We start from the raw sequence: 21,507 nt of genomic DNA, 5'->3' as shown, positions 1-21,507 counted from the left end.
TATGCCATGCGTACCAGGATTGGGGATGAGGTGTGCCATGCGTACCAGGATTGGGGATGAGAGGTGCCATGCATATCAGGATTGGGGATGAGGGGTGCCATGCATACCAGGATAGGGATGTGGGGGCGCCATGCATGTCAGGATTCTGATGAGAGGCCATGCATTCCAGGATTGGGATGAGGGGTACCATGTATACCAGGATAGGGATGAGGGGTACCATGCATACCAGGATGAGGGATGTGGTGCCATGTATACCAGGATAGGGATGAGGGGTACCATCCATACCAGGTTGAGGGGTACCATACATACCAGGATAGGGATGAGGGATGGGGTACCATGCATACCAGGATAGGGATGAGGAGTGCCATGCATACCAGGATGGGGGTGAGGGGCCCATGCATACCAGGATAAGGCTGAGGGGGCCATGCATACCAGGATAGGGTACGAGGTAGCCATGAATACCAGGATTGGGGCTAAGGGGTGCCATGCATACCAGGATTGGGGGTGGGGGTGCCATGCATACCAGGATTGGGGGTGAGGAGTGCCATGCATACCAGGATGGGGATGAGGGGTGCCATGCATACCAGGATAGGGATGAGGGGTGCCATGCATACCAGGATAGGGATGAGGGATGGGGTACCATGCATACCCAGGATTGGGGGTGATGGGCCCATGCATACCAAGATAAGGCTGAGGGGGCCATGCATACCAGGATTGGGTATGAGGGAGCCATGCATACCAGGATTGGGATGAGGGGCACCATGCAAGCCAGGATTGGGATGAGGGGTGCCATGCATACCAGATTTGGAATGAGAGGTGCCATGCGTACCAGGATTGGGGATGAGGGGTGCCATGTGTACCAGGATTGGGGATGAGGTATGCCATGCGTACCAGGATTGGGCATGAGGTATGCCATGCGTACCAGGATTGGAGATGAGGTATGCCATGCATACCAGGATTTGGGATGAGGTGTGCCATGCATATCAGGATTGGGGATGAGGGGTGCCATGCATACCAGGATTGGGGATGAGGGGTGCCATGCATACCAGGATTGGGAATGAGGAGTGCCATGCATACCAGGATTGGGGATGAGGAGTGCCATGCATACCAGGATTGGGGATGAGGGGTGCCATGCATACCAGGATTGGGGATGAGGGGTGCCATGCATACCAGGATTGGGGATGAGGGGGCCATGCATACCAGGATGAGGGATGGGATGCCATGTGTACCAGATTTGGAATGAGGGGTACCATGCGTACCAGGATTCGGGATGAGGGTTGCCATGTGTACCAGGATTGGGGATGAGGTATGCCATGCATACCAGGATTGGAGATAAGGTATGCCATGCGTACCAGGATTGGGGATGAGAGGAGCCATGCATATCAGGATTGGGGATGACGGGTGCCATGCATACCAGGATAGGGATGTGGGGGGCCATGCACATCAGGATTCTGATGAGAGGCCATGCATTCCAGGATTGGGATGAGGGGTACCATGTATACCAGGATAGGGATGAGGGGTACCATGCATATCAGGATAAGGGATGGGGTGCCAGGCATACCAGGATAGGGATGAGGGGTACCATCCATACCAGGATGAGGGATACCATCCATACCAGGATAGGGATGAGGGATAGGGTACCATGCATACCAGGATAGGGATGAGGAGTGCCATACATACCAGGATGGGGGTGAGGGGCCCATGCATACCAGGATAAGGCTGAGGAGGCCATGCATACCAGGATTGGGTATGAGGGAGCCATGCATACCAGTATTGGGATGAGGGGTGCCATGCATACCAGGATTGGGATGAAGGGTGCCATGCATACCAGGATTGTGGGTGAGGGGTGCCATGCATACCAGGATAGGGATGAGGGCCGGGGGTACCATGCATGCCAGGATTGGGGATGAGGGGTGCCATGCATGCCAGGATTGAGGGTGAGGGGTGCTTTGCATACCAGTATTGGGGGTGAGGGGTGCCATGAATACCAGGATTGGGGGTGAGGGGTGCCCTGCATACCAGGATTGGGGGTGAAGGGTACCATGCATTCCAGAATTGGGGGTGAAGAGTGCCATGCATACCAGGATGGGGATGAGGGGTGCCATGCATATCAGGATGGGGATGAGGGGTGCCATGCATACTAGGATAGGGATGAGGGGTGCCATGCATACCAGGATAGGGATGAGGGGTGCCATGCATACCAGGATGAGGGATGAGGGGTGCCATGCATACCAGGATGAGGGATGACGGATTGGGTACCATGCATACCAGGATAGGGATGAGGAGTGCCATGCATACCAGGATGGGGGTGAGGGGCCCATGCATACCAGGATAAGGCTGAAGGGGCCATGCATACCAGGATTTGGCATGAGGGAGCCATGCATACCAGGATGAGGGATGAGGGGCAGCATGCAAGCCAGGATTGGGGGAGAGGGGTGCCATGCATACCAGGATGGGGGTGAGAGGCCCATGAATACCAGGATAAGGCTGAGGGGGCCATGCATACCAGGATAAGGCTGAGGGGGCCATGCATACCAGGATGAGGGATGAGGGGCACCATGCATGCCAGGATTGGGATGAGGGATGCCATGCATACCAGGATTGGGGATGAGGGGTCCCATGCATACCAGGATTGGATTTGGGGTGAGGGGTGCCATGCATACCAGGATTAGGGGTGAAGGGTGCCATGCATACCAGGATAGGGATGAGGGGGTACCATGCATGCCAGGATTGGGGGTGAGGGGTGCCATGCATACCAGGTTTGGGAGTGAGGGGTGCCATGCATACCAGGATTGGGGGTGAGGGGTGCCATGCATACCAGGGATTGGGGGTGAAGGGTGCCATGCATACCAGGATGGGGATGAGGGGTGCCATGCATACCAGGATGGGGATGAGGGGTGCCATGCATACCAGGATAGGGATGAGGGGTGCCATGCAAACCAGGATAGGATGGGGGCAGCACATAACAGGAAGGGGGAACAGGATTGGACAGCACAAATACCAGGATGGGGGCAGCAGTCCTTTGGAAGTGCATTGAGCTGTAGGGTACATTGCTGCAAAAGGGAAAAAAAAAAAACTCTTTAAATCTTCTTCCTTAGCGAGTGTGAATGAGCTGAGTGTGAACGGGGCGTAAGTGCAAACAAAAGTAAGTGTGTGACTTGTTTTTCAGTGACTTTGGATTCAGGGAGTTTGGAAGGGAGGAATTTGGACTGAATTGCTGTCTGTATTTTATTAATTCTTTACATTTCTTTTTACTTAACATTTCTGTCTAGTGCAATCCCCATTAGGAAATGAGCTCCATTATTGGCAATGCTATCCAGTGTACATCTTGCCACATGTATGCAATCCTTGAACAGCCGGTTGGGGTTGCATACTGCTGCGCGAGATGTGTGCACGTTGTGCGTTTGGAAGATTATTGGGAGGGGCTGGTGAGGACCCAGCGGTCATGGTGCACATTGGCACAAATGACAAAGTTAGAGGTAGGTGAAAGGTCCTTAAAGATGATTTCAGGGAATTAGGCTGCAAGCTGAAAGCAAGGACTTCCAAGGTGGTATTCTCTGAAATACTACCGGTACCACGTGCCACGCCAGAGAGGCATCGGGAGATTAGGGAGATAAATAAGTGGCTCAAGAACTGGTGTAGGAAGGAAGGATTTGGGTTCCTGGAGAACTGGGCCGACTTCTCAGTTGGCTACAGATTCTATGCTAGGGACCGGCTGCACCTCAATGGGGAGGGTGCAGCTGTGCTGGGGGAGAAAATGGCTAGAAGGTTGGAGGAGTGTTTAAACTAGGGATTGGGGGGGAGGGTATTCATTTTATAGGTGGGGAAGATAGTGCAGATAGTGACCTGGGCACAAATAAAAAAGAAATTGGGGGTGGGGTTAGAACAGTCAAAAAAGTAAGAAGGAATAGAGGTACAGAGAGATACATAAAATGCATGAAGCCTCACCAACAAAATTGAGGAATTAAAATTAATTTTGTTGGAAAATAATTATGACATGGTGGGGATATCTGAGACGTGGCTGGACAAGAGCCATGACTGGGCAGTTAATTTACAGGGCTATAGTCTGTTCAGAAATGACCGTACAAACAAGCGAGGGGGGGGGTGTTTATATGTAAAATCATCCTTAAAACCCATCTTGCGGGAGGATATATGTGAATCTAATGGAAATGTAGAGTCCCTGTGGGTGGAGACAAGGGGAGGGGGAAAAAATAATAAATTGCTGATAGGGGTTTGTTATAAGTCTCCAAAAATAATGGAAGCAGCGGAGAATATCCTCGTAAAGCAAATAGATGAAGCAGCGACTCAAGGAGAAGTCATTATTATGGGGGACTTCAACTCCCCTGAAATACATTGGGGGACAGAAACCTGTAGTTCAAGCAAAGGTAATAGGTTTTTGACAACTATGAGAGACAATTACCTTTCACAACTGGTTCAGGACACAACAAGAAGGGGGGCACTGCTAGACTTAATATTAACCAATAGGCCAGATCGCATATCAAATATACGAGTTGGGGGTCACATGGGTAATAGTGATCACAAAATAATACGTTTTCATTCAACCTTTAATAAGATGTGTAGTAGAGGGATTACAAGGACACTAAACTTCAGGAAGGCAAATTTCCAACGGTTGAGAGATGATCTTAGTGCAATAAACTGGGACGATATCCTGAGACATAAAGCTACACAAAGCAAATGGGAGACATTTATTAGCATCCTGAATAGGACCTGTGCACAATACATACCCTATGGGAATAAACATGCTAGAAATAGGAGGAAACCACTATGGCTAAATAGAGCTGTAAGGGGCGCAATAAGTGACAAAAAGAAAGCATTTAGAGAACTAAAGCAAGTAGGTAGTGATGAGGCATCAAATAAATATAGAAAATTAAATAAATTCTGTAAAAAATAAATTAAGGCAGCAAAGATTGAGGCAGAGAGAATCGTTGCCAGAGAAAGTAAAAATAACCCCAAAATAGTCATTAACTACATAAATAGTAAAAAACTAAAAAATGATTGTGTTGGCCCCCTTAAAAATAGTCTGGGTGAAATGATGGCTGAGGATGAGGAAAAAGCCAATATGCTAAATTATTTTTTTCAACAGTATTTACACAAGAAAATCGCATGACAGAAAACATGATCAGTGATAACAAAAATTCTCCATTAAATGTCACTTGCTTAACCCAGCAGGAAGTACGGCGGCGTCTAAAAATCACTAAAGTTGACAACTCCTTGGGCCCGGATGGGATACACCCGCGAGTACTGCAGGAATTAAGTAACGTCATAGATAGACCATTATTTTTAATCTTTAAAGATTCCATAATAACAGGGTCTGTACCACACGACTAGCGTATAGCAAATGTGGTGCCAATATTCAAAAAGGGGATAAAAACTGAACTTGGAAATTATAGGCCTGTAAGCTTAACCTCTACTGTGGGTAAAATCCTGGAGGGTTTCCTAAGAGATGCTATAATAGAGTATCTGAAGAAGAGTAACCTCATGACCCAATATCAACATGGGTTTACGAGGGACCGTTCCTGTCAAACTAATCTGATCAGGTTTTATGAGGAGGCAAGTTCTGGACTGGACCAAGGAAATACAGTGGATGTTGTGTATATGGACTTTTCAAAAGCTTTTGATACGGTTCCACACAAAAGGTTGATACATAAAATGAGAACAATAGGGATAGGGGAAAATATATGTATGTGGGTTAAGAATTGGCTCAGTGATAGGAAACAAAGAGTGGTTATTAATGGAAAACACTCAGACTGGGTCTCAGTTAACAGTGGGGAACCACAGGGGTCAGTATTGGGCCCCCTTCTTTTTAACATATTTATTAATGACCTTGTAGGGGGCATACAGAGTAATATTTCATTATTTGCAGATGACACTAAACTCTGCAGGGTAATCAATACAGACGAGGACAATTTTATATTACAGGAGGATCTATGTAAACTAGAAGCTTGGGCTGATAAATGGCAAATGAGCTTTAATGGGGATAAATGTAAGGTAATGCACTTGGGCAGAGGAAATACAATGCATAATTATATGCTTAATTGTAAAACACTGGGCAAAACTGTAACTGAAAAAGACCTGGGTGTACTGGTGGACGACAAGCTCACATTTAGTGGCCAGTGTCAGGCTGCTGCTGCAAAGGCAAATAAAATAATGGGATGCATTAAAAGAGGCATAGATGCTCATGAGGAGAACATAATTTAACCTCTATACAAGTCACTAGTGCGACTACACTTAGAATACTGTGTACAGTTCTGGTCTCCGATGTATAAGAAAGACATAGCTGAACTAGAGAGGGTGCAGAGAAGAGCGACCAAGGTTATTAGAGGACTGGGGGGTCAGTAATACCAAGACAGGTTATTACACTTATTACTATGTACAAGTATATGAGGGGACAGTACAAAGACCTTTCTACTGATCTTTTTACTCTGAGACGCGGACACGGGGGCATCTTCTACGTCTGGAGGAAAGAAGGTTTAATCATAATCACAGATGGGGATTCTTTACTGTAAGAGCAGTGAGACTATGGAGCTCTCTGCCGCATGATGTTGTAATGAGTGATTCGCTACTAAAATTTAAGAAGGGCATGGATGCCTTTCTTGAAAAGTATAATATTACAGGTTATATACACTAGATTCCTTGATAGGGCGTTGATCCAGGGAACTAGTCTGATTGTCGTATGGAGTCGGGAAGGAATTTTTTTCCCAATGTGGAGCTTAGTGTTTGCCACATGTTTTTTTTTTGCCTTCCTCTGGATCAACATGTTAGGCTATGGGTTGAACTAGATGGACTTAGTCTTTCTTCAACCTTAAAAACTATGTTACTATGTTACAAATACAAGGATGGGAGACCATACACCAAGAAAAATGCTCGCCACCCGGGTGTAGAACGGGTTCAATAGCTAGTATAATTTTATACTTACATAGATTGGCCTATTGTAAAAGTGGCAATTGTTTTTTTTTTTAATTTTCATTACTTTTTAATTGAGAAAAGGGGGTGATTTAAACATCTCTCTATTTTTTTAAATAATATATTTTTTTTACTTTTTTTATCATTTTTTAAAATCATTTTTAGTCTTCCTAAAGGATTTGAACCTGTGATTGTTTCATCAATTGTAATGTATTCTCAAATACCCCAGTATGTCAATTTATGGTGAAATGATTTATCTTATGTAAAGCCTAGACTTATACTGGGCTTTATGAGAGTGCAAACATGTCATTATCAGAGGACTTCAGTAGATCCTAGGCTGCCATGGCAACCCATTGGCACCCCTCTTTGCATTGTGTGGACCTCAGGCTGGGTCTCTTGGAAATATTAACATGGCGGCAAAGGAGGCCTTCAGTGGGACCCCAGCTGCCATGACAAATAATGGGAAACCCAAAATTGTGTTGTGTTGGAACTATAGGTGCTGGAACGAGCATGCAGTGGCATTGTAGCCTTGTAAAGGCTGCTGTCAGTAATCAAGCAGACTGGGTGCATCATGCATCATTTTGTAGCCCAAATAAGTGATGCCAAGCAAATAAGGCAACTGGTAGACAATAAAACAAAAAAAGTGTCTAATCTGTTTATCAGGCTGTGCCGCCAGCCTCCTGACTGTCTTATACTTGTGCTATAATTTATGCACATTTTGGGGGTAACTTATAGTAAATTTGTGAGGCTGTCGAGGTTCTCCTGTTGCGAAGCCCCATCCACGTTTCAAAAATACGGCAAGAATGCTGGAAAACAGGAACAAATCACAGCTTGTCAATGACAGAAAACTGGTGTAAACCTAAAACCATTAATAAATTCCCCCCTATTGTTCCCACCTGTATGGTTTAGGTTTATACTGGCTGGAATTCGGATCGTTTTGATAAAAGACACATGTGCATGTTTTTCTCAATATCTGACATGAAATCAGATTAAACCTTTCCCGTTTTAGGTCAGTTAGGATTACCATAATTTTTAATATTTGCCAAATGCCAGATTAATGAGAGAGAGAGAGAATGTTTTAAGCCATTTTTATTACTTACTGCAAAGTCAAAAGTTTACATACACTAAGATTACTATGCCTTTAAACAATTCTGGACTGCCCATATGATGATGTCATGTGTTTGGAAGCTTCTGATAGTTTTTTTGGCAACATCTGAGTTAATAAGAGACACACCTGTGGATGTATTTTAATGCACACCTGAAACACACTGCTTCTTTGTGTATCATCATGGGAAAGTCTAAAGAAATAAGCCAAAATATCAGGAAGAGAATTGTGCACTTGCACAAGTCTGGCTCATCCTTGGGTACAATTTCAAGATACCTGAAGGTGCCTCGTTCATCTGTACAAACAATTATACGCAAGTACAAACAAGATGGGAATGTCCAGCTATCATACCGCTCAGGAAGGAGACGGGTTCTATGTCCCAAGGATGAACGTACTTTGGTCCAATATGTGCATATCAACCCAAGGATAAAAGCAAAAGACCTTTTGAAGATGATGGTGGAAGCTGGTAAGATTGTGTCAATAACCACAGTGAAACAAGTACTGTATCAACATAGGCTGAAATGCCACTCTGCCAGGAAGAAGCCATTACTCCAAAAGAAACATAAAAAGCCAGATTAATGTTTGCAAATGCACACAGGAACAAAGACCTTCATTTTTAGAGACATGTCCTGTGGTCTGATGAAACTAAAATTGAACTTTTTAGGCATAATGACCATCGTTATGTTTGGAGGAAAAAGAGAGAAGCTTGGAAGCCTAAGAACATCCAGACTGTGAATCACGGGGGTGGCAGCATCATGTTGTAGGGTTGTTTTGCTGCAGGTGGGACTCGTGAACTTCACAAAATAGATGGCATCATGAGAAAAGAAGATTATATGGCAACATCTCAAGACATCAGCCAGAAAGTTAAAGCTTGTGCGGAAATGGGTCTTCCAAATGGACAATGACCTGAAGCATACTGCCAAAATGGTAATAAAGTACCTTAAGGATAACAAAGTCAATGTTTTGGAGTGGCCATCACAAAGCCCTGATCTCAATATTATTGAAAATTTATGGGCAAAGCTGAAAAAGCAGGTGCGAGCAAGGAGACCTACAAACCTGGATCAGTTACACCAGTTTTGTCAGGAGGAATGGGCCCAAATTCCGACCAACTATTGTGAGAAGCTTGTGGAAGGATATCCCAAACGTTTGACCCAAGTAATTCAGTTTAAGGGCTATGGTACCAAATACTAATGACATGTATGTAAACTTTTGACTTTGCAGTAAGTAATAAAATTACCTTAAAACATTCTCTCTCGCTCATTATACTGGCATTTAGCACATATTAAAAATTATGGTAATCCTAATTGACCTAAAACGGGAAAGGTTTATTCTGATTTCATATCAGATATTGAGAAAAACATGCATATGTGTCTTTTTATAGTGTGTGTAAATATCTGGTTTCAACTGTATGTTATCTTGGAATGTATGTTTCCCGTACTGGTATATATGTTCTCCATCCTGTATATATACCCCCATCCTAGTATTTATGTTCCCCATCCTGGTATATATACCACCTATCCTGGAATGTATGTTCCCCATCCTGGTATATATACCCCCCCATCCTGGTATTTATGTTCCCCATCCTAGTATATATAACCCTATACCTGGTGTTTATGTTCCCCATCCTGGTATATATACCACCCATCCTGGTATTTGTGTTCCCCATCCTGGTATATATACCCCCATCCTGGTATGTATGTTCCCGATCCTGCTATATATACCCCCATCCTGGTATTTATGTTCCCCATCCTGGTATATATACCCCCCATCCTGGTATTTATGTTGCCCATCATGGTATATATACCACCCATCCTGGTATTTGCGTTCCCCATCCAGGTATATATACCCCCATCCTGGTATTTATGTTCCCCATCCTGGTATATATACCCCCATCCTGGTATGTATGTTCCCCATCCTGGTATATATACCCCCCATCCTGGTATGTATGTTCCCCATCCAGGTATATATACCCCCCATCCGGGTATTTATGTTCCCCATCCTGGTATATATACCACCTATCCTGGTATTTATGTTCCCCATCCTGGTATATATACCCCCCATCCTGGTATGTATGTTCCCCATCCTGCTATATATACCCCCATCCTGGTATTTATGTTCCCCATCCTGGTATATATACCCCCCATCCTGGTATTTATGTTCCCCATCCTGGTATATACATCACCCATCCTGGTATTTGTGTTCCCCATCCTGGTATATATACCCCCCATCCTGGTATTTATGTTCCCCATTCAGGTATATATACCCCCATCCTGGTATGTATGTTCCCCATCCTGGTATATACATATCCCCCATCCTGTTATTTATGTTCCCCATCCTGGTATATATACCCCCCATCCTGGTATGTATGATCCCCATCCAGGTATATATACCCCCCATCCTGGTATTTATGTTCCCCATCCTGATATATATACCCCCCATCCTGGTATTTATGTTCCCCATCCTGGTATATATACCTCCCATCCTGGTATTTATGTTCCCCATCCTGGTATATATACCACCCATCCTGGTATTTGTGTTCCCTATCCTGGTATATATACCCCCATCCTGGTATGTTTGTTCCCCATCCTGGTATATATACCCCCCATCCTGGTATTTATGTTCCCCATCCTGGTATATATACCACCCATCCTGGTATTTGTGTTCCCTATCCTGGTATATATACCCCCATCCTGGTATGTTTGTTCCCCATCCTGGTATATATACCCCCCATCCTGGTATTTATGTTCCCCATCCTGGTATATATACCCCCCATGCTGGTATGTATGTTCCCCATCCAGGTATATATGTTCTCCATGTTGCTGCTATTTTTTAATGCATAGAAAAAAAATAAATGATTCTACTCACCTCCATCCGCTCCTTCGCCATGCAGCGTCCTCTTCTGAAGTTGGCAGCTGACTTCAGTCTGCAAGCGATGGGAGCACTTGACGTCACTGCCATGCGTCCACAGTCATGTGCACGCTCACATCAGATGCTGGCCTCTGATTGGCCGGCAGCGTGTGTTGCAGCACATGGACTCGGTTGGTCTCTGCGCCGCAATACACTTCAGCTGAATGTGCGTCCAGGAAAGCACATCCAGTTAAAGTTTGCGCTGAAGTTGGCAGGCCCATCACCCCTACGAGCCTGGTCGCGACCTTAATGACTGCTTTTGTTACGCCTCTGGGCCCATGTATGATGTCTCTGGACTTTCTACAAGCCCAATAGTACGACAGCTTCATAGGAGAGCACAGAGATATTTTTATTGAACATTTCCAAACAGAATATGAATCCCACATTACAGAACGGCGGAGAGCGGCGTCTCTCAGGTGAGCCTTCTCTACTGAGGTAATTACTGCTCACTATAACTGGAGCCACACATCATTTTGGAAACCACTTTAGAAGGCAGTCAGAGACAATAGCTGTCCTGGCAGAGTGCCCCAGTTTGTTTTCCAATCATCACAGTACCCTCTAAAGTGCCATTCAATCAGCGTGCTCCATATTTACATCATATCCCGAGCCAGGCTGGAAGGAAATGGAGACATTTAGTGTACGGCATCCTGCAGCAAAGCAGAAAGCCCTCATCACTATCTATCTATCTATCTATCTATCTATCTATCTATCTATCTATCCATATATCTATCTATCTACCCCATATCTATCTATCTATCTATCTATCTACCCCATATCTATCTATCTATCTATCTATCTATCTATATCCATATCTATCTATCTATCTATCTATCTATCTATCTATCTATCTATCTATCTATCTATCTATCTATCATATATCTATCTATATACCCCATATCTATCTATCTATCTATCTATCTATCTATATATCTATCTATCTACCCCATATCTATCTATCTATCTATCTATCTATCTATCTATCCATCTATCTATCTATCTATCTATCTATCTATCTATCTATCCATCTATCTATCTATCATATATCTATCTATATACCCCATATCTATCTATCTATCTATCTATCTATCTATCTATCTATCTATCAACCTATCTATCATATATCTATCTATCTACCCCATATCTATCTATCTATAGTAGATGTAAAAACTCTACACAAACTTGTAAAATGCCAGGTTTTTGTAATGTAAAAAAAATCGTACCAAGAAGAATCATTTCAGAACATATTCCACACTTTTATTGTCAACAATAATCTGTACAGTTCAATTGAAAACTAAATTGAAATTTTTTCGGATGGAAAAATAAAAATAAAGAAAAAAAATAAAGAACTAAAATAATACAATTGCATAAATAGGCACACCCTTAAATTCATACTTTGTTGAAGTACCCTTAGAATTAATGACAGCAATCAGTTTTTTTGGGTAGGAGTATATCAGCACGGCTCATCTAGAATTATAAACGTGTGCCCATTATTCCTTACAGTAGAGCTCTAAATCTGTCAGATTGTGGGGACATCTCCTGTGTACAGCGCCCTCTTCAGGTAATCCACACATTTTCAACTAGGTCTGGGTCCTGGCTGGGCCATTCCAAAATTTTTATCCTCCTCTGGTGAAGCCATTCTTTTATTGACTTGGAGGGATGCTGAGAGTCCTTGTCGTACTAGAAGGTGAAATTCTTCTTCATCTTCAGCTTTTTAGCAGACGCCTGAAGTTTTTGTTGCAAAATTGACTAATATTTCGAAATGTTCATAATTCCCTACACCTTGACTAAAGCCCCAGCTCCAGCTGATGAAAAACAGCCCCAAAGGATAATGGTGCCTCCACCATGATTTCAACCTTGGTCTCATCAGGAGATAAGATTGTCTGCAGCATTTTTGCATCTATTAAGTAAATTAGGTTACTTGTGTTTTTTTCTCTTGTGTTTTTTTACATGCGATTTTCTTGCATTTTTGACACTGCATTCCTTTGTCTCTTTTTCGTATGTCATGTTTTAAATAAAGCTGCTGTAAGTTTTTTTTTATACCTCCAAAATGCATTTTTTATCTGCGTATTTTCCGCATCTAATGTAATTCTATGGGGAAAATCTGCACTTAAAATTCAGCATTCTCGCAAGAGAAATTAACATGTTGCGGATTTCAAAAATGCCACAGGTTAGTTTACGCAATGTAAAAAAAAAATTCACAGTGGGCATAAGATTTCTATGAATCCCATCCACTTTGCCAGAACTCTAAGACGCTGCATTTTTACAGAAAAAATACGCAGCGTCAAAAACTGATCAAAATATTGTCTTGGGAACTTAACCTAACACGTTTTCCCACATGCTTTTGGCAGACATGATGAAAGTTTTGGCAAGAAAAGGCTTCCATCTTGCCACTCTCCCCCATAGATCAGACATATGAAGAATATGGGAGATTGTTGTCACATGCAGTACACAACCAGTACTTGCTAGATATTTCTGCAACTCATTTAATGTTATTGGAGACCTTTTGGCAGCCTCCCGGACCAATTTTCTTCTTGTCTTTTCATCAATTTTTGAAGTACGTCCAGTTCTAAGAAATATCTATATTGTGCTAAACTTAAGCTACTTCTTGATGATCGTCTGTACAGTATTCCATTTTATATCCTTGAATTTTTTTTGTAACCTTCACCTGACTGATAACTTTCAACAATGAGATCCCTTTGCTATGTTGTAAGCTGTTTATGAACCATGGCTTTTGCTGTAAGCTGCAACTAAGAAAATGACAGAAAAAATCATCCTACTAGAATAGCAAAACTTTATATTGGCTTAATCAGAATTACTGTAAATGATGGAGCTGGGTACTTAACTACTCCTGAACATGACTTTCTACTACTTAACCTTTATAAGAGGGTGTTCACACTTATATAACCACAATATTTTGTTTTTGCTATTTCTAGTTTTCCCCTTCAAAATGATTTCATTTTGTTTCTCAATTGATTTGTACAAATTAATGGTGACATTAAAGGTGGAAAAAGTTCTGAAGTGATTCTTCTCAGTATGATTTTCTTTACCAGACAACAGAAATTGGCATTTTAACAGGAGTGTGTAAACTTTTTATATCCAGTGTGTCTATCTTTAAAAAAAACTAAAAAATCAGCAATTCTTTACATGGATTACTCTTGAAAATTACATTAGATTTTTCCAGTTTCATAAATCTCCATATGAACATACCCTTAAAGTGGATCTGAATATAATGCCCATATGCATCCGATTGATGCACATTATAATGGGCTAGGCCAAGGTATCTTCAAAGTGGAGGCTACAATTGACCTGGACCTGACTAAGGTGAGGTGCATTCTTCATCAAGGAACGCCACAAGGAGGTATGGACTTAAAGGGAATTGGTTGGGCATCAAGTTATAGAGTACGGGGAACTGAGTATCTATAATATAACCGGGGATGCGTGTCTCTGTCTGAAGCCTCGATAGACTGCGCATGCGTGACGCGCAGTCTGGCTCCAGACAGAAGCAGGCATCCAGCCGTTACAGGTAAGAGGAGGTGTATGGCGCCGGAGATCGCAGTATGCGTAGACACTGAACGCACACCGCGATCTCCGGCGCCATACTTGCATACTTACCTGACCGGGAGGAGCGTTGCCGCGGCGCCTCTCTTCGCCGGAGACAGGAGCAGGAGTGAGGCGTCAGATCGGCGTGCGCATAGCGCTATCCGGCGCCATTTTACTGAAGACACATTTACAGTGTGTCTTCAGCAAAATGGCGCCGGACAGCGCGGTGCTCCGACGCCATACTCCTCCCCCGGCCTCCAGCAGAACAGGACGCTGCAGCGCTGGAGCACAGAGAAGAAAGGTGAGTATAAGTGTTTATTTTTTTTTGTATGTGTGTACAGTGTGAAAGTGGTGAGGGGACCATGTATATACCAGGATTGTTAGGTGAGGGGTACCACACATACCAGGATTGGGGAGATGAGGGGTACCACACATACCAGGGTTGGGGGGATGAGGGGTACCACACATACCAGAATTGGGGGGATGAGGGGTACCACACATAACAGGGTTGGTGGGATGAGGGGTACCACACAAACCAGGGTTGGGGGGATGAGGGGTACCACACATACCAGGGTTGGGGGGATGAGGGGTACCACACATACCAGGGTTGGGGGGATGAGGGGTACCACACATACCAGGGTTGGGGGGATGAGGGGTACCACGCATACCAGGGTTGGGGGGATGAGGGGTACCACGCATACCAAGGGTGGGGGGATGAGGGGAGCCACACATACCAGGATTGGGGTGATGAGGGGAGCCACGCATACCGGGAGTGAGGATGAGGGGTGCCACGCATACCGGGAGTGGGGATGAGGGGTGCCACGCATACCGGGAGTGGGGATGAGGGGTGCCACGCATACCGGGAGTGGGGATGAGGGGTGCCACGCATACCGGGAGTGGGGATGAGGGGATCCACGCATACCAGGAGTGGGGATGAGGGGAGCCACGCATATCGGGAGTGAGGATGAGGGGAGCCACGCATACCGGGAGTAGGGATGAGGGGAGCCACGCATACCGGGAGTGGGGATGAGGGGAGCCACGCATACCGGGAGTGGGGATGAGGGGAGCCACGCATACCGGGAGTGGGGATGAGGGGAGCCACGCATACCAGGAGTGGGGATGAGGGGAGCCACGCATACCGGGAGTGGGGATGAGGGGAGTCACGCATACCGGGAGTGGGGATGAGGGGAGCCACGCATACCGGGAGTGGGGATGAGGGGAGCCACGCATACCGGGAGTGGGGATGAGGGGTGCCACGCATACCGGGAGTGGGGATGAGGGGAGCCACGCATACCGGGAGTAGGGATGAGGGGAGCCACGCATACCGGGAGTGGGGATGAGGGGAGCCACGCATACCGGGAGTGGGGATGAGGGGAGCCACGCATACCGGGAGTGGGGATGAGGGGAGCCACGCATACCGGGAGTGGGGATGAGGGGAGATACGCATACCGGGAGTGGGGATGAGGGGAGCCACGCATACCGGGAGTGGGGATGAGGGGAGCCATGCATACCGGGAGTGGGGATGAGGGGAGCCATGCATACCGGGAGTGGGGATGAGGGAAGCCACGCATACCGGGAGTGGGGATGAGGGGCAGCACATACCAGCATGGGAGACCATATACCAATAAAAATGCTCGCCACCCGGGCGTAGAACGGGTTCAATAGCTGGTATTGATATATAGCTTTGTGAGAGGCTATTCAGTATAACACCTGCTCTTTCTGGGATTTTTGGCCCAGTGGGTGGATAAATCTGCAAATTAGGTTATTTAAAACTTATGTTGTCTTACCTCAAAGGTGTTTCCCTTCTGTCTGCTATAACATGTAATCCGTGAATGAATGGATGTTCCTGTACTTATAGTGCTGGCAGAGATCTAATGACGAGAACATGCTCACTCAAAAACAGTGGATGGCAAGTTACAAATGATGAGAATTGGGACAGCTTCTGAATATGTTAGACTGGTATCTGCACCAAAAGTAGATTCAACTACTGGTGGGGGATGAAGGCAGCAAAACGGATGCTTTTCTACAGGTTTTGTTTAAAAGGATTGTTACACTTTTTGAAAAGTTTGCCCGTGCACCTAGTGATAATCCCAAACGACTAAAGTTGTATTTATGAATCTCTTGCCATAAGCATTTCTAGCTGCCACCTTCTCCTGAAGTATAACAGAAAGGATGAACACCCTGGCTCTACAAATGTTGATTTGGGCCAATTCGATGTATTACAGCATCTGTTTTGATGCTCCGATGAGCCGTGTTTGCAGGTGTAATTAAGACGAACGTCCCAATGTTGTGATTGTTGAGGACTGAGATACATAAATTAAGACATAAGTATCACCAAGACGTCTCCTATTCAGCAATTACAATTCCAGCTGGGAATTTCCAAGCAATTAGTCTGATTTATATTATTTAGAACCATATAGAAAGAATGACAAATATTACACATTTCTACTAAACCGATCCAATTCCCGGTGAAAAGGTTTGTTTCATTATGTTTTTATAACCAGTTTCCTAGCCAGTACGTTGTGAGGATTCACACATGTATTTCATGGGATGAGCCACTCCAAAAACTATATCCAACTGGCAAGTGAAAAAATGCATTTCATGTCCCAAGTTTCTCCTCTCTCTTGAAATAAAGCAGTCCGTATTCAAAACACGAGTGATAGAAAATATCACCTGTGATGTTTCCTAAAGACAAGCGTACCCCGGCCAATAATCATTCCGACTCGCCCTTTTCTTAAAGAGTTATTCCCAAAACAGCAAAGTATTGTTACGCATGTGGTTGTGGAACCACTGTGCCATGGTCCGGGGAAAGCCTGAAGGGGCATAACTAAGCGACCACCTGGTCCTTCATTAGAGCCCCTGATGGTGTGATTAGACTTGATCCCAGGTGGGCACCAGGTACTGCTCCAGGACAGACCCTGGAGCTGCGGCAGCTAAGGGGCACGGAAACAGGACCGGCCAAGAACTAGTTGACAGGAGGGATGCAGCCGGTAGACTGATGCTAGATCAGGCACAAGCAGGATAGGTACAGGAACACAGGACGGTCTCGGGTGCAGGTTCACTGGTGCTGGTTCAGACTGGAGAGGTGCTGGCAGTGGAATAGGCACGGACAAGGCGGGTCAGCCTCAGGGCTAGGTAGAGACAGGGCGGACTCAGGAACGGGTTAAAGCAGGACAGATTGGAACAAGTGTAGACAGGACAGATAGGGTCAGATTCAGGGGGCACAGGTATGAGGACCTTACAACTAGGTAGCAGGACTAAACTCTGATACTCTTGTTGCTAAGGCACCTCCCGATTGAGGGTCATACCTTAAATACCTAATATCTCCCAGCCAATGGCTGGGGACTTTTACAGAAGCTTGCGTGGCCCCTTTAAGAAGGGAGTGCACGCGCCCTAATCATTCTCCCAGGAGATCTGCGTGTCGTGCGCAGGCCCTGGGAGAAGGCAGAGCCAGTGGGGACCGGAGCGCCGCGTGAAGGTGAGTAAACACGCCGGCCTCCCTGCTGAGAAGAGGAAGGAGACACGTGCAGGGGCGCCAGCACTGCTATAACAAATTAATTGCTGATCTGTGGGGCACGGAGCGTTAGGACCCCCAGCGATCATGAGAATGTGGCTCTTTAGAGCGGAGGTGCTAATGCTCCATACACTTTCTATGCTGAAATAGCCGAACTCAGTACTATGTTTTCTTAGATGGTCCCAAGGAAAATGGATGGGCTGGAGGCCAAGCATGGACACTTTAATTCCATTCAAAACGAGCCTCTACAGAACTCGGTTCCGGAGCTCCGTTCTCCCAGTCGTAGGACCCCCAACAATCAGCAAGTTATCCCATATTTTAAGGATGAGGGATAACTTGCTATTTTGTGAATAACCCTTTTAAGCCCTCATACATACATAAAAATAAAGTTGGATGTAACCTGACAATTTCATTGGAACCACACAGCCATCTTATGGGTATGGGGTACTTTGAAATATTTTTGCATATAATCACCTACTTTTGCAATTCTTCCAAATGTAAGAGCTGTGATAGTGTCACTGGTTTTATATGTGAGGGGAGGTATGTGTCACTCAGGATGCTCTCCTGTGTGAACTAAGACCTACTTTATGTTTCTGCCAGCGTGTTATATGCTGGTAGGTTTACTCTGTTAAAGGGTGTGCGGTTTTATGGGAATGGCAAAGAGAGCGGGATGCCATTCCCCCTACCTCCCCTCAGGGTGTGGCTGAGCAATGTGTAAAAGCTCAGTCCTTTTTTTTCCCCTGTGGAGTGTGGTCTGGAGAGGGAAGTCTCCAGACAGTATTGTGGAAGCTGCAGAGCTTGTTACCTGGACTGTACCTGTGCAGTTTATGCTACTGAGAGCAGGTGGAACCCGCTCACCTATGGACTGAGCTATACTTTGCTTTATTTTCCCGTTTAACCCAGTGGGGTCTTGTTTATTTTTCCTGCGGAACCCTGCATGAGTTTATGCCAGATAATAATCCAGCAGAAAGGTAACCTGAGAACGTGTGTCCTGAGTCTGCCTCTGGGAGAGCCGAGCAAGTCGTCCTGCCACAGAGCCTTTTAACAAACATTTGCTCATTTGTTCTTTGATCTGCAGACGTTTCTACATGTTGATACACCTGATAATCAGTTTGTATGAAAAAGTTCTAATCTGTTTCAACATATTATTATCAGTCATGCCGCTCTGTTGATTTTTTTTTGCAAAACCATTTCAATTACTACTGTCCTTGTGGCAAAACACGCAACAAGTGAATAGAAAAATTGGCAGTTTTGACCAATTTTTATCTAATGCTCATAATGTATAAACTTTATGTATAGGATATATGACTCTACGTATAGGAATAACAGGAGGATGTGTTGGCAGCACACTGATGCTTTGTTTTTAGCTTTTCTCCACTCACCATACAGGCAACCATCATAGCCATGATGTATTTGATTTGACTTAATAAACTGGATTTAAAGTCTGTTAATTTGCTTCCTAAATGCAAAGTTGAGCAGCTTTCTGAATAGTCCTAACATTTTCTACCATTTTACTATTACAGAGTGTCTGCAAGTCCTTTAACTAGATGAGTGATCTGCAGAAATGTAGCAAATCTGTCAGAGCACCTGCTTCTGATGACTCTCTGCTCTCCTTCTCCCTTCTCTCAGTGTATGAGTTAGCAGCAGTCAGGGGAAGAGGATTGCACACAGATTTCCATAGAGTAGAGAGGGGGAAAAGCAGCTACAGTCTCAGAGAGGGTAGAGAAAGCAGGTTATTGAAAAGCTGCCCATGAAGAGAAAATGAGTGCAGGATAGAGGCTGTGCTGATATATGAGGGGCGTTCATTAAGGATTTCCCCTGACCCACTTCTATTTATCGCAGGATGCTGAAACTTCACATGTGTAATGATATAAGTCTCTATAGGTTACGTGCCAATTTGCAACTCATAACTAATAATGGTCTTGATTTTACAGGTGCTGAAGTGGTGTGAGGTTTGATAATGGACCCAGTGGAATACAGAGCAGTCATCAAGTTCCTGTACTTGAAAGGCCGCACACCAAAGGAGACGTCCGATGAGATGAAAGAGGTTTATGGTGATGATTCCCCATCATATGATGTAGTCAAGAACTGGCATCGTCAATTGAAATGTGGTCGGACTTCGGTGCAATCAGCTCCAATTCCAGGGTGACCCCACTCTGCTATTGATGAACATACCATCCAGCAAGTGGAGGTCGCCATTTTAGAAAATCGCCGCGTAACCATTTGCCACCTAGCCCAAAATGTCAAGATTAGTGTGGGGTCCATGGAAAAAATCATCCAAGACCATCTTCACATGCATAAGGTATCTGTTCGCTGGGTTCCCCGGCTGCTCACACCTTTCCAGAAGCAGGAACGAGTCGAATGCTCTCAGGCTCTATTGACGATGTGCCATGGAAACCTGGAGGACTTTTTCAACAGACTGATCACACAGGATGAAAGCTGGGTCCATCATTATGATCCTGAGACTAAAGTCTAGTCGATGCAATGGAAGCATAATGACTCACCGCACTCAAAGAAGGCACGTGCCCAACCCTCGGCAGGCAAGGTCATGCTCACAGTATTTTGGGACAGCACGGAGTAGTATTGATGGATTTCCTAGCAAAGGGTACCATGATCACTGGGGCATACTATGCTTCACTGCTGCAGAAATTGCAGGAGACCATCAAAACCAAGAGACGTGGCATGCTCACCAAAGATGTCCACCTTCTGCAAGACTATGCACCAGTTCACAAATCACATGTTGCCCAAAAGAAAGCATGCTCCTGTGACTTTGAAATTCTACCGCCTCCCCCTTATTCACCCGACCTCGCACCATCGGACTTCCACCTCTTTCCAAAAATGAAGTTATTTTTGAAGGGCAAGCATTTTCCAGATGATGAGACTCTGATTTCCGAAGTCACAACGTGGCTTTTGGAGCAACCTGTCAACTTCTACAAGTGAGGCGTTTACAGTTGCTTAAAGAGATAGGAGAAGTGTGTGTCCCAAGGTGGCACCTACACTACAGACCAAAAGTTTGGACACACCTTCTCATTTAAAGATTTTTCTGTATTTTCTTGACTATGAAAATTGTACATTCACACTGAAGGCATCAAAACTATGAATTAACACATGTGGAATTATATACTTAACAAAAAAGTGTGAAACAACTGAAAATATGTCTTATATTCTAGGTTCTTCAAAGTAGCCACCTTTTGCTTTGATGACTGCTTTGCACACTCTTGGCATTCTCTTGATGAGCTTCAAGAGGTAATCACTGAAAATGGTCTTCCAACAATCTTGAAGGAGTTCCCAGAGATGCTTAGCACTTATTGGCCCTTTTGCCTTCACTCTGCGGTCCAGCTCACCCCAAACCATCTCGATTGGGTTCAGGTCTGGTGACTGTGGAGGCCAGGTCATCTGGTGTAGCACCCCTTCACTCCCCCTCTTGGTCAAATAGCCCTTACACAGCCTGGAGGTGTGTTTGGGGTCATTGTCCTGTTGAAAAATAAATGATGGTCCAACTAAACGCAAACCGGAT

The 21,507-nt window shown here is 44.9% G+C and overlaps 1 long non-coding RNA gene across 1 annotated transcript in view; it reads left to right on the top strand.

Moving 5' to 3' along the window:
* Nucleotides 1-20,844, top strand: part of LOC141264200 (uncharacterized) — a 260,087-nt gene extending 239,243 nt beyond the window's left edge. Inside the window, exon 3 of the long non-coding RNA XR_012319823.1 lies at nt 19,925-20,844. This is a non-coding gene — a long non-coding RNA (uncharacterized lncRNA). The remainder of the gene's footprint in view (nt 1-19,924) is intronic.
* The last annotated feature ends 663 nt before the right edge of the window (nt 20,845-21,507 follow it).

Source organism: Phyllobates terribilis, unplaced genomic scaffold, assembly GCF_046119375.1.
Source record: "Phyllobates terribilis strain yellow unplaced genomic scaffold, ASM4611937v1 Scaffold_4__5_contigs__length_816908805, whole genome shotgun sequence".
Classification (NCBI taxonomy): Eukaryota; Metazoa; Chordata; class Amphibia; order Anura; family Dendrobatidae; genus Phyllobates; species Phyllobates terribilis.
This window is presented reverse-complemented; position numbering and strand designations above follow the sequence as displayed.